At 50.5% G+C, this 14,289-nt stretch overlaps 1 protein-coding gene across 2 annotated transcripts in view; it reads right to left on the bottom strand.

Moving 5' to 3' along the window:
- The window catches only part of ipo9 (importin 9), a 210,315-nt gene that overhangs the window by 195,101 nt on the left and 925 nt on the right, over positions 1-14,289 (bottom strand). The gene's annotated exons all lie outside the window — the stretch shown is intronic.

Below are 14,289 nucleotides of genomic sequence, written 5' to 3'. Positions count from 1 at the left end.
GATTGGCCCTAATCTTACTCTAGTCATTCTTTTGTTCCTGATATACCTATAGAAAGCCTTAGGGTTTTCCTTGATCCTATCCGCCAATGACTTTTCGTGTCCTCTCCTCGTGTAACTCTCCCTTTAGGTCCTTCCTGGCTAACTTGTTTCCATAAACAAATGACAAAAAGGCATCAGGGATCACCCATAGTTACCCTCAATACACACAGCCCCCCCCCCCCCCCCCCCCCCAACTAATGTTCGATGTTATCCAGTTCTTGAAAGGCATAATGAATAATGCCCATGAATTGTAGAACCCCTCCGTCGTTCCCATCAGTTCAAACTTAACCTTCTCAAGAGTCAAAAATTCCAACAGGCTGCTCTCCATCCCAACAAGATCCACCTTCGGGCGATCAATGGGCGAAGGCTATAATATCTGCCTCCACACCCGTTTCCAACCTTGGCTGGTCCGACACCCCGAATATGGCCTCGCGGGGACCCGGGTCTAGTTTCACACGCACCACCTTGGAAATTACCCGAAAAACCTCCTTCCAGTAATCCTCTCGTTTTGGACAGGACCAAAACATATGAACGTGAGTAGCAGGCACACCCCCACCTCCCCCGCAACGCTCAAACACATCTTCTACTCCTTTAAAGAATCGGCTCATCCTCGCCCTCGTGAGGTGTGCTCTGTATACCACCTTCAGCTGTATCAGCCCCAACCTCGCACACGAGGTGGAGGCATTTACACTCCAGAGCACCTCATACCAGAACCCCTCCTCTATAACCTCTCCCAACTCTTCCTCCCACTTTGCTTTGATCTATTCCAGTGATGACTTATCCTCTTCCAAAATAGCTCCATAAACCACTGACAATCCCCCCTGCTCCAGTCCCCCTGTCGTCAGCACATCCTCCAGCAATGTGGTGGCGTTCCTCCGGGAAGCTCTGTATCTCCTTTCTGGCAAAATCTCGAAGCTGTATGTATCTAAACATTTCCCCTGCTCCAGCCCATACTTCGTTTTCAGCTCCTTCAATCCTGCAAACCGACCCCTAAGAAACAAATCTTTTAGCGTCTTAATTCCCTTCTCCTCCAATTTCCGAAAATTTCTATCCCACCTCCCTGGCTCGAATCTGTGGTTCCCCCGAATCGGCATTTCCCTTGACCCTGCCCCCAACCCAAAGTGTTGGCGAAACTGCCTCCAGATTTTCAATGAAGCTATTATTACTGGACTCCCTGAGTATTTCCCCGGAGCTATCGGGAGCAGCGCTGTTGCTAGTGCTTTCAGTCCCGACCTCCTGCACAAACTCCTCCATTCTGACCCACTGGGAATCAACCCCTCTGACCCAGCTCCGCACCTTCTCCACATTCGCCGCCCAGTAATAATACATCAGGTTCGGAAGACCTAAACCTTCCCCTCTGCAGCACCTTTCTCACTCTGGCCCCCTTCCCTCCCCATATGAACGAGGTAATCCTTCCCTCAACCTCTCTGAAAAAAGCCTTTGGTAGGAAAATCGGTAGGCATTGAAAAATAAACAGAAATCGCGGCAACACGTTAATTTTAACCGCCTGTACCCAACCCGCCAGTGACAGAGGGAGACCATCAAACCTTGCCAGATCGGCTTTCACTCTCCCCACCAAACTAGAGATGTTGTACCTGCGAAGCCTCCCCCACTCCCGGGCACCTGCACCCCCAGATACCTCAAGTGAGTCCCTGCCCTACGGAATGGCAGGCCCCCCCACCCCTGCCGAGACACCACAAAATACTCACTCTTGTCTAGGTTCAGCTTGTACCCTGAGAAAGACCCAAATACTCACAGTAGCTCCAATATTCCCCCTATCGACACACTCGGTTCCGACACGTATAACAGCAAGTCATCGGCATATAAGGACCCCCTATGCTCTTTCCCCCCCCCCCCCGCACTATTCCTTTCCTCCTTTCCATGCTCCCGAACTTCTCAATGCAATGGCCAAATGACATAGGACATCCCTGCCTCATCCCACGGTGGAGAGAAAAGTATCTTGTGCTGATGTTGTTTGTGTGGACATTCGCCTTCGGCTCCTTATATCGTAGCTTTAGCCAGTTCACAAATCTTGGTCCAATCCCAAACCGCTCCAGATCTGCCATCAAGTACCCCATTCCACCCGGTCAAACGCCTTCTCGGCGTCCAGTGCCACAACCACCTCTGTTTCCTGCCCCTCCACTGGTGCCACGACGTTCAATACCCTCCTAATGTTCGAAAAAAGCTGCCTCCCTCGCACGAACCCTATCCGATCCTCACCTATCACCTTCGGGAGGCACTCCTCCAGCCTACCCGCCAGTACCTTCGCCAATACTTTTGCATCCACATTCAGAAGTGATATGGGCCTACACGACCCACATTCCATTGGATCCTTATTTTTTTTTAGCAACAGTGAAATCAATGCCTGCCCCAAGGTTTGTGATAACACCCCCTTCCATATCGCCTCTTCAAACATCCCCACCATCAGGGGTGCCAGCTTATCCTTGAATTTTTTATAATATTCCACCAGAAACCCATCCGGCCCTGCCACCTTCCCCGATGCAGTCATCCTCCCAATCGCATCTTTAATCTCCTGCTCCACTATTGCTCCTTCAAATGTAGCCCTGAACCCCTCCCCTAGATGGGTACTCCAACCCATCTAGACATTCCTGCATCTCACGGTCTCCCCAGGTGGCTCTGACCTGTACAACCTCTCATAAAACTCTTCAAAAACCTTGTTACTCAGATCCGGAGCCACCGCCAACTTTCCTGCCCTATCCCTCACCTGAAGAATTTCCCTTGCCACTGCTTCCCTCCGGAGCTGACCTGCTAACATACGCCCGCCTTATCTCCGTGTTCATAAACTGCACCCCTTGCTCGTCTCAGTTGGCGCACCGCCTTCCTGGTGGACAGTCGGTCGAAGCTCGCCTGTAGTTCTTTCCTCTTTTCCAGTTTCTCTGGGTCCCCATCTTCTGTGTAACTCCCATCTACCTACAACATCTCATCTATTACCTTCTGCCGCTCCAACCTCTCCTCTTTGCCCACCCTGGCCTTAAACAAAATTATCTCACCCCTCACCACCACCTTTAGAGCCTCCCAGATAACTGCCTTCGACACCTCATCCGGACAGTTGAAACCTACATATTCCTTAATTACCTTTTCAATTTTCTCACAGAACAATCGATTCCCCAAAAGCCACACATCCAATTTCCACCCCGGCCTCTGCGCTACCCACTTCTCCAGTACCATATCCACCCAATGCGGAGCATGATCTGACACTGCAATTGCTGAGTATTTCATCCCCTTAACCCCAGCTAGCAAAGCCTTACCCACCACAAAAAAGTCAATCCGGGAGTATATCTTATGGACTGATGAGAAAAACGAGTACTCCCGTTCCCTTGGGTGCAGGAACATCCAAGGGTCCACCCCTCCCATTTCCACCATTAGCCCAGCCAGCGCCTTCGCCCCACCCTGATGGGGAACCAGCGAGCGCGGCCGTGATCTGTCCAACCTTGGCTCCTGCACCAAGTTCCAGTGTCCCCCCCCCCTCCACAATCAGGCTGTGTGTGTCCAAGTCTGGGATGGCCCCAAACACCTTCTTCGCGAATCACACATCGTCCCAATTGGGACCATATACACTTAACAGCGCCACTAATCTCCCCTCCAGCGCCCCTGTCATAATCACATATCTACCCCCCTGATCTGCCACCACCTTCTCCATCTGGAAGCATACCCTTTTGCTGACCAGTATCGCTACCCCTCGAGCCCTTCCATCAGATCCAGAATCAAACACTTGGCTAACACAGCCCTTTTTAAGTCTCACCTGGTCCTTCACCCTCAAGGGAGTCTCCTGCAGCATTGCCACATCGGCTTTCAAATGTTTAAGATGCGCAAGCACCCTTGACCTCTCACGTTCCACGTGACTATCCTCACTGGGGGTCTCGCACACCCCCCCCCCCCCCCCCCCCACCACACCCTTCTTGCCCACCATCAGCATACCACCAGGCCCTACCCCACAAGCCTGACCCACCCCTATCCATTATTAACATCAAACCCCTTCCCCCCCCTCCCAAAAACCCCTACACACCCCTTGAGAAAACATCTCCCAGCATCAATCCCTTCCTCCCCCTCGCTCGCCTCGTAGGCCCACTGAAACCTGCTATCCAGGCTCCAATGTCCGCAGTCCTCCTCTCACCTCCGTTCACTCGCCGACTTGTTAGCTAGCGCGGGTGGCTTCCCCCGCCAAGATATATCGTCCCCTTCCACCCAGTCCGAGAAAGAAAAAACAAAAACAATCCAACCCATACAATTCCCTAAAATAAGACATAACCGTCGCAACACAGAACGCCAATCAACCCAACCATTAACTTGAACTCTGTAACAATGCAAAGAGAAGTAAATTGCAATACACATCAGTAAAAAGAAAGTTGCAGCATTTATACATTTTCCAGCTGCCCAAACACAGTCCAGTCTCTCTTCCAGCTCCGCTCCTCACGTCTGTCCCAAGCCTTCTGCCCTCACGAACGCCTCAGCCGCCTCCACTGTCTCAAAATAAGTGTTTGGCGTTATACGTTTCCCTCAGCTTTGCCGGGTACACCATTCCAAATCGCACCCCTTTTTGTGCAGTGCCGCCTTCACTCGCCCGAACGCCGCTCGTCTTTTTGCCAACTCCACTGTTATGTCCTGGTAGATCCGAACTACAGCACCATCCCACTGCACCTCACGCTTCTGCTTCGCCCAGTTTAATACCTTCTCCTGCATGCAGTACTTATGGAAGCAGGTAATTACTGCTCTTGGCAGCTCATTCACTTTGGCCTTAATGACCGATGAGCTTGGTCTAGCTTGTACCAGGAAGTGTTCTCACCCTCCCCCATCAACTCCGCCAACTTCTTAGCAAAGTATTCTGTTAGCCTTGGGCCCTCTGACCCTTCGGCCCTCTGACCTTTCGGGCAATCCCACAATTCTCAAATTGTGCCGCCTTGAGCGGTTCTCCAAGTCCTCGAGCTTTGCTCGGAGTCCTCTGTTGACCTCCACCACCCTCCGCAGCTCGTCCCCCATCGAGGTGAACTGGTCACTGTGCTGTGACACGGCTTCCTCCACTTCCTTCATCTTCTCGCCCTGCTCTCTCACCTCGACCGATGACTTTGCCACAGCTACTCTCACCGGGGCGATTGCCTCCTCCACCAATGACTTCAATGCGATCGCCGTCTCCTTCCTCAAGGCCTCCATCTGCCTCGCAAACTGTTTTTCCACCTCCGTCGCCATCACCTCGGTCATCTTCTCCACCGTAGGTAGTGCGGCCCCACCATGCGGTTCGGCTTTCGCCATCGTCAGCACTTGTGCTTGTCCTCATATTCAGCGGTTAGCCGTTTCCCTCCTTTCTTCGACGCTGCTCTTCGCATCCTTTAGCGGCTTATTGTTTTTCCTTTCTTTTTTTCCCCATTTCACCCTTTCTGTCCTTCATCAATCTGTTTTTTCTCTCGAAAAAAAACAAAATTTTTCTTCCTTCACACAAAAATAGGGGAGGAAAAAAAAACTTCCAAACTTCTTTCTCTTCTCTTTTACATCCCTCCAGAGTTCCCCTGGGACCGGACTTCAGCCGTATTTCATTTTAGGTGGGAGCCATCCAATGTAGGACATCCCACCTACATCGCGCCCTGGCCTCGGGCCTGCCGCCTTGGCCTCCTTTTGGCTCCGCCTCCACTGCTCTGGCCTTCGTGCGCGCTGGGTCCAGCGCAGAACCCGCCGCCCGACACCCGCGCTGTGTCACGTTCCTCGCTGGTTTTCAAACCGGCCCTACTAGCTGCCCGTGACGGCCCCAAAGGCCGACGATAGTCGGGGGGGGTGATCAATGAATCCCCGAAAGCGCCACAAATCGTGGCCACCGGCGGGAGCTCTTCTTGATGTGGCCGCCCCCTCGCATACGCCACCAGAAGTCCAGATACCCCTCTAAATTATAATTAAGTAATTAATTAATGTTTAATTAGTTTTATTTTTATTTTTTCTAACTCCCGGCCCCTCTCCCTCTCGCGCCCCAGTGTCCTCCCCCTCTCGCCGCCCCGGTTCCCACGGGGAAACTGGTTACAATCGAACTCCAAAATCTCCTCTCTCAACCACTTGCCTTTCCTCCCTGTCCACCTGTGCCATGAACGAGATGACCTCACTTCTCACTATCGTCTTCAACGCTTCCCATACTGACGGCGAGGCCTCCCATTCTTATTGAACTATACGTAATCCTCAATCACCTTCCAAATTTTTGTGGTAAAATGGGAGTCTGCCAACAGTCCCACATCGGATCTCCATGACCATATCCACCCAGTGTGAAGCAGGGTCCAGCAGAATTCTCAGCCTTCCTCACCCCAGCTAACAGCACCTTTCCCATCACAAAAAGTCAATCCTCAAATACACGTTGTGCACTGGGTGAATACAAATACTCCCTCTCCCGCAGGTGCAAAAATCTCCACTGGTTCAAACACCCCATCTCTTTCATAAACGCGGCCAAACACCTTCGCCCTCACCCCAACCCCCGAAGGGGTTAATGAATACGGCTTGGACCTGTCCGCCTTCAGATCGAACACTCTACTCAAATCCCCTCCCAGTATTAATTGTTGCGTATCCAAACCCGAATGGCAGCAGAGCATTTTTGAGAAACCCTACATCGTCCCAATTTGGCATATACACTAACCAACATCACTAACCTCCCTCCCAATGCCTCTGTTACTATTACGTACCAAATCACTTGCCCTCTGGCAGCTCAGAGTCCCGCCAACTGTCATGGAACTTGAGAGATTGGCCTCTCAGCCCACCTCTACTCCCAGTTCCTCCAACACTCCAAATATCGCCACCTCCGGACTCGGTGCTACCTCCAGTCCCAAAATTTTGACATCACGCCCAGAAATCCCTTCCAAAACTCCCTTGGACACGTCCAAAACACATATGCTTGGCTCCTCCCCCCCCCCCGGAAACACACATCGTCCACCCCCAAGACGACCCGACTCACCCTGGACACCGTCATGTGGGCTCTATGCAACGCCTTAAATTGGAAAGACTTAGCCTAGCACATGGCGCAGAAGCATTCACCCTCCGCAGAGCGTCCCTCCAGAGTCAGGTTCCCAACTCCTCCTCCCACCTGCGCCTGACCTCCTCCATGGAAACACACTCCCTCTTCATCAGCTCCCCATATTTGTCCACACCCTACCGCCCCAATTTCATCATCGGACAGAAACATATCCTGCAGCATTAGAAAGGTCGGCACCATCCTTCCTAATAAAATCCCTAACCTGCAGATACTTGAATCTGTTCCCCTTGGTAACTGAATCATGGAATTCTGACAGTGCAGGAGGCCATTCAGCCCGTCGAGTCTGCATAGTCCTTCGAAAGAGCACCCTACTTAACTACGTCTCCTAAAGCTCTTCCATGTCTGAAAACTTTTCTCCCATGAACAAATCCCTGAAGTACTCTATCTCCACCTGCCGCCATTCCCAGAACAGCGCATCAAACACCACTGGCACAAACCAATCGGCACCTACAGCAGCGCGCTTTCCATCCAAGTGCTGTCGACACTGGGTCCAAACCCCAGTGCTGCTTCCACCACCGGACACGTGAAGTCCCAAGCCAGCGAGACCAGAAGGTGCGCCAACACGTGCCCTCAAGCTGGCCCCCTCACACAAGGTGGCCTCCATCCACCCCCAAACCGACAGCTCCTCCATCACCCATTTCCTACCCATTGCAATGTTTGTTGCCCAGCAGTAATTCAACAAGCTCGGCAATGCTAAACGCCCCTTCCTTCAATCCCTCTACAAGAACACCACTCACCCGCGAAGCCTACCCACCAACACAAACCTCAAAATCACTCCATCAACCTTCCTAAAAAAGGACTTTGGAACAAAACGTGAGGGCCTGAAATACCTCAGCAGCACCATCATCTTCACAGTCTACAGCCGCCTCACCAACTCTTCCAGTCCACCTTCATTTCCTCTACCAGCCACACCAAGTTCAGCTTATGGAGCTGGGCTCAGCTGCGCCACCTGTATTCCAAAATAGCGTTAACTCGCCCCCACCACTCAAAATGGCAATTCCCACATCCTCCTTGCCTATCCCCGGGCATTAATTGGGAACACCTCGCCTTTCCCCATATTCATTTGTACCCGAAAAGCAGCCAAACTCACCCAGAATCCCCACAATCCTATCGAAACTCCCAAACAGATACGAAATATACAACAGAAGGTCATCTGCATACAAAGAAACTCGGTGCTCAACACCTCCCCGCTCAATTTTGGGAGTATGACCACAATTCCATAAGTTTTAGGGTACTTTGGACAGGGATGAGGTCAACCCTCGCGTTAAGGTGCTAAACTGGGGAAAGGCAAATTACGACAACATCAGACAGGAATTGAAGAATTTGGATTGGGTGCGGCTGTTGGAGGGTAAATCAACATCCGACATGATAAGCATATGGATGATAATAGCATAGTGTAGGTTAGATGGCCTTTAGTTTTGACTTCCCATGTCGGTGCAACATCGTGTGCCGAAGGGCCTGTACTGCGCTGTATCGTTCTATGTTCTATGTGGGAGTCTTTCAAGCGACAGTTGATTAGGATTCAGGGAAAGTTAGGTTCCTGAGAGAACGAAGTAAGTATGGGAAGTTCGGAAGCCCTGGATAGCGAGGGATATTGTGAACCTCGTCAAAAAGAAAAAGGAGACTTTTATGCGGTCTAGAAGGGTGGATATAGTCGAAACCCTGGGGGAGTACAGTATAAAGAAAGTAGGAAAGTATTGAAGCGGGAAATTAGGAGGGTGAGGAGGGATCATGAAAAGTCCTTGGCAAGTAGGATTCAGGTGGATCCCAAAGCTTTTTATTCATATGCAAAAAGCAAGAGTGTGGCCAGTGAAAGGATTGGACCACTTAAGGACAGTGGGGGGAATCTATGTATTGAGTCAGAGGAAATGGGCGAGGTGCTAAATGAGTACTTTGCATCAGTGTTCACTAAATAAAGGGACTTGTGGAAGATGATTCTTGGGTAGTGTGTGGACAGTCTGGATCATGATAATCCTGGAAACTATAGACCGGTGAGCCTCACATTGGCAGTAGGTATATTATTGGAGAATTCCCAGGGACAGGATTAATATCCATTTGGAAACAAATGGACTCATAGTGATAGACAATATGGTTTTGTGAAGGGGAGGTCGTGCCTCACTTGATTGAGTTTTTGAAGAGGTGACAAAGATGACTGATGAGGAGGTGGATGCTGTTTACATGGACTTCAGTAAAGCCTTTGACAAGGTGCCTCATGGCAGATTGGTACAAAAGGTGAAGTCACACGGGGATCTTGAGGTGAGGTGGTAAGATGGATACAGAATTGGCAAAGGGTAGCAGCAGATGGGTGTGTTTGTCTGAATGAAAGTTGTGACTAGTGGTGTCCCAGCGATCTGGTGCTTGGGCTTCTGTTGTGTTGTCGTGTACATAATGATTTGGAGGAAAATGTAGCCGTCTGATTAATAAATTCGCGGATGATACCAGGTTGGTGAGTGGCAGATAGTGTTGAGGATTGTCAGAACATACAGCAGACATAGAATACGTTGGCGACTTGGCAGAGAAATGGCAAATGGAGTTTAATCAGGACAAAAGTGAGGGAATGCATTTTGGTAGGTCTAACATAGAGGGGAAATATACCGTAAATGGTAAAATTCTTAGGAATATAGAAAGTCAGAGATATCTGAGCTTGCAGTTCCCGGATCTTTGAAGTGGCAACACAAGTGGACAAGTTCGTCAAGAAAGCATACGTATTGCTTGCCTTCATTGGACGGGGCATCAAGTATAAAAACTAGTAAGTCATGCTACAGTTGTGGTAGAACCTTGGTACAGCCGCACATGGAATACTGCGCACAATTCTGGGTCACCAACTACCAGAAGGATGTGGAAGCTTTGGAGAGGGTGCAGAGGAGGTTGACCAGGACGTTGCGTGATCGGGAGGGCGTTAGCTATGTGGAGAGACTGAATAACTCGGACTAAGACAGAAGTTGAGGGTGACCTAATAGAGGTCTACAAGATTATGAGTGGCATGGATAGTGGATGGGCAGGCACTCTTTCCCAAAGTGGAGGGTCCAGTCACCAGGGGCATAGGTTTTTAAAGTCCGTGGCAAGGTTTAAATGAGATGTGCGAGGCAGATTTTTTACGCAGATGGTGGTGAGTGCCTGGAGGTTGTGGAGAGCAGATACATATAACAGCGTTCAAAAGGCATCTTGACAACCACATGGATAGGATGGGTAGAGGGGGGTACGGCACTGTGCTGAGGGTTTTGGCAAAGGTTGGTATCATGACCGGTACGGCTTGGAGGGCCGAAGGGCCAGTTTCCTGCACTGTATTGTCTTATTTCCTTCCAACCACTAAGCTGCATTGCCAATGGCTCTATTACTCCGGGCAAAGAGCAACGGGAGTGCGGGCGCTACCCAAACTAACCTTGTTCTTTCTAACACTTGTCTTAGGCGCCTTCTTGTACAATGGAACCCAATCCACAAGCCCCTGCCAAAACCCGGATCAACACCTCAAACAATAAGTCCATTTCAACCTAATCGAACACCTTCCCCGCATCCATTGCCACCACCACTTCCCTCCGAGGGCATCATAATAACATTAAGCAGCCTCCGTACATATGTGAACCGCTGCCGTCCCTTCACAAACCCAGTCTGGTCCTCTCATATTACCCCGACAGGCAATCCTCTATCTGCGACGCCAGCACCTTCGCGTCGACATTCAACAGCGGGATTGGGTAGAACATACAGTGCAGAAGGACGTCATTCGGCCCATCGAGTCTACACCAACCCACTTAAGCCGTCACTTCCACCCTATCCCTGTAACACAACAACACTGCTCCAGATCCTTGCCCCTCTTTAAAATGAGCAATGGAGGCCTGCAACAGCGTTTGTTGTGGGGGGGCTCTCTCCATCGACTCATTATACATCCCAACTAGCCCCAGCTCCAAACCAAACGTCTAAAATAAAAAAAGCTTGGCTGGGAACTCATCCGGCCTGGTGGATCCCCCATCTGCATCGCCCCACGCAACCCATTGCCATCCAATCAGTGCCCTAGACCCGTCGCTGCACCTTCGCCTCCTCAACCTTCTGGAACTCCAACCAATCCAAAAAATGCATCATCCCTTCAATCCCCAACGCGTGGCTGAGTTATAGACCTCCGATAGTAGGTCTCAAAAACCACATTCACCCCCACCAACTCTGAAAACACCGTGCCCCTCTCGTTCCTCACCCTTTCAATCTCTCTCACCACTGCCTGCTTCCTCAGTGAGGCGAAAGCTTTCACCCCAATCTCATAACTGCCCCTCTGCCATCTACATTGTTGTCCCACCCTCTTTCCAAACTCCATTTGGAGCCTCGCTGCCATGCCTTTAATACCGCCTCCTCAGGCGCCACCGAATATCTCCGGTCACCCTCAGGATGTCCTCCACCACCTTAACCTCGCAGGCCCGCTCCTCTCAGTCCCTGTGCTCCGAATCGATATAAACTACCCTTTACCACTGCTGTCAGCCCCTCCCCACAGTGTGAAGACAGAAACCTCCCCGATATTATTCAGCTCCATAATTACAGATGGCCACTCGCACCCTCTTAAGGATCCCCTTGCCCACCAGTAATACATGATAACTCGGAGGCAGGAGTAGGTCATCTGGCCCCTCGAGCCTGCTCCGCCATTCAATGAGATCATGGCTGATCTTTTGTGGACTCAGCTCTACTTTCAGCTCGAACACCATAAGCCTTAATCCCTTTATTCTTGCAAAAAACTATCGTTATCTTAAAAACAATTTAATGAAGGAGCCTCACTGCTTCACTGGGCAAGGAATTCCCAGATTCACAACCCTTTGGGTGAAGAAGTTCCTCCGAAGCTCAGTCCTAAATCTACTTCCCTGTATTTTGAGGCTATGCCCCCTAGTTCTGCTTTGACCCGCCAGTGGAAACAACCTGCCCGCATTTATTCCTATCTATTCCTTTCATAATTTTATATGTTTCTATAAGATCCCCCTCTCATCCTTCTAAATTCCAGCTCAGGTATTAACCTGAAGGGGTTGGATTACGAGGAGAGGTTGAGTAGACTGGGACTGTACTCGCGACATCCCACATCCAACCTCCACTGTGGCCATTAACGTGCACGACCCGCAAATCCACCCAGTGCAGTATGTGGTCAGAGACCACAATCACCGAATACTCTGTCCAACCACCCCTGCCAACAATACCTTGTCTAAAACAAAGAAATCTATTCCAGAATACACCCAGTGCACATGGAAGTATGAAAACTCCTTTGCCCTCGACCTCTCAACACCACCTCCTCCATGCCGTCCATAAACCCCAATAACTTCTTCACCGTAGCCAAAATCTTCAGGGACATAGGGCACAACCAGTCCAGGTAGAATCCAGAACCATATTAAAATCTCCCGCCATCTCAGCCGGTGCGTTTCCGGGTCCAGAATCCGCCTCAGAGATCCACATCATCACAATTTGGGGCATATATATTCACTAAGCCATAGACTCCCCTCTAGCATCCTACTAACCATCACGAACATATCCCCAGAATCGTTACAATACTGCCAACATCAAGGCCACCCTCTTGTTGACCAGCACTGCCACCCCTCGTGTCTTCACATCACGGAGCGAGTGGAACAGCAGTCCCACCCACCTCAGCATCATCTGGTCCCCCAGCTTCAGGTGCGGCTCCTGAAGAACACAACTCCGCCTTCAAACTCCTTAGATGCATCCCCCCTCCTCCCACCGATTAGCCATAACCCTCTTTAGCCAGCTGCTCAGGTCCACACCAAGCTCACCCTCGCGCCCATCCCGAACATGTCCTGCGCCATCGCCGCTTAACCAACTCAACACATCAACACCACCCATGTCAGCATCCCTCCCCACCACGGAACCCCCCCCCCCCCCCCATAAACACAGACACCACCCCTCGACACACCTTGCTGCCCTCATTTAATAATGGATGATATGTTTCTCATCCACATTCTCTTGCCTTCTTCCCTTAACCCTTGTATAATCAGAACCTATTTATCTCTGTCTTAAAGATACTCCGTGATTTGACCTCCACAGCCTTCTGCAGCATTGAGTTCCACAGATTCGCGACCTGGACGAAGAAATTCCTCGTCAACTGTTTTGTTCCTCTGTTTTTTGTAAGTTAGAGTACCCAATTCATTTTTTCCAATTAAGGGGGCAATTTAGCGTGATCAATCCACCTACCTTTTGGGTTGTGGGGCGAAACCCACGCAAACACGGGGAGAATGTGCAAACTCCACATGGACAGTGACCCAGAGCCGGATCGAACCGGACCTCGGCGCCGTGAGGCAGCAACGTTAACCACCGGTGCTGCCCTCTCATCTCTGTTTTAAAGGATCATCCCTCCTTGTTCACTGTCTAGGTCTCTCATTATTCTGTAGTTTCAATGAGATTCCCCCTCATGCATCTAACTCCATCGGGTACAGGCCCAGAGTCCTCATATGAAAAGTCCTTCATTCCGGGGATCATTCGTGTGAACTTCCTCTGGACCCTCTTCGAGGTCAGCACATCCTTTTCTTAGATACAGGCCCAAAACTGCTCACAGTATTCCAATGGGATCTGATGAGAGACCCTCAATAGTACATTCCTGCTCTTGTTTTCTAGCCATCTCAACATGAATGCTAACATTGCATTTGCCTGCCTAACTGCCAACCGATCCTACATATTAACCGTGAGAATCCTGAACTAGAATAGCCCCTTTGTGCTTTGATTTCCGAAACCTTTTCCTGTTGAGAAAACCGTCTCTCCTCAATTCTTCCTGTATATAGTATAGTAGACTTTTCTACATTGTATTCCATCTGCCTCTTCTTTGCCCATTCTCCTAGCCTGTGCAGATCCTTCTGGCGCCACCCTGCTTCCTCAACAGCACCTACCCTCTACAACCCGTCTGATTAGCACTGTTCCTTCACAGCTCCAAGGTCCCAGGTTCGATTCCCGGCTGGGGGTCACTGTTTTGAGGAGTCTGCACGTTCTCCTGTGTCGGCATGCGTTTCCTCCTCCAAGTGCTCCGGTTTCCTCCCACAAGTCCTGAAAGACGTGCTGTTAGGTAATTTGGACATTCTGAATTCTCCTTCTGTGTATCTTAAGTAAGCCTACTTGTGACAATAAAGATTATTATTAGATGTCCTCCTTCATCTATTTCCCCTCCATCCCACTCCTTGCCCGCCCTCCCCCCTTTCCTGTCCCATACCCCCTTCCCTGTCCCATCCCTCCTTCCCTCTTCTCTCCCCACCCACTCCCTTCTCCCA

The sequence above is a fragment of the Scyliorhinus canicula genome, chromosome 15, assembly GCF_902713615.1.
Source record: "Scyliorhinus canicula chromosome 15, sScyCan1.1, whole genome shotgun sequence".
Classification (NCBI taxonomy): domain Eukaryota; kingdom Metazoa; phylum Chordata; class Chondrichthyes; order Carcharhiniformes; family Scyliorhinidae; genus Scyliorhinus; species Scyliorhinus canicula.
The sequence above is the reverse complement of the archived record's forward strand: the minus strand, read 5'-3'. Positions and strand labels throughout refer to the sequence as shown.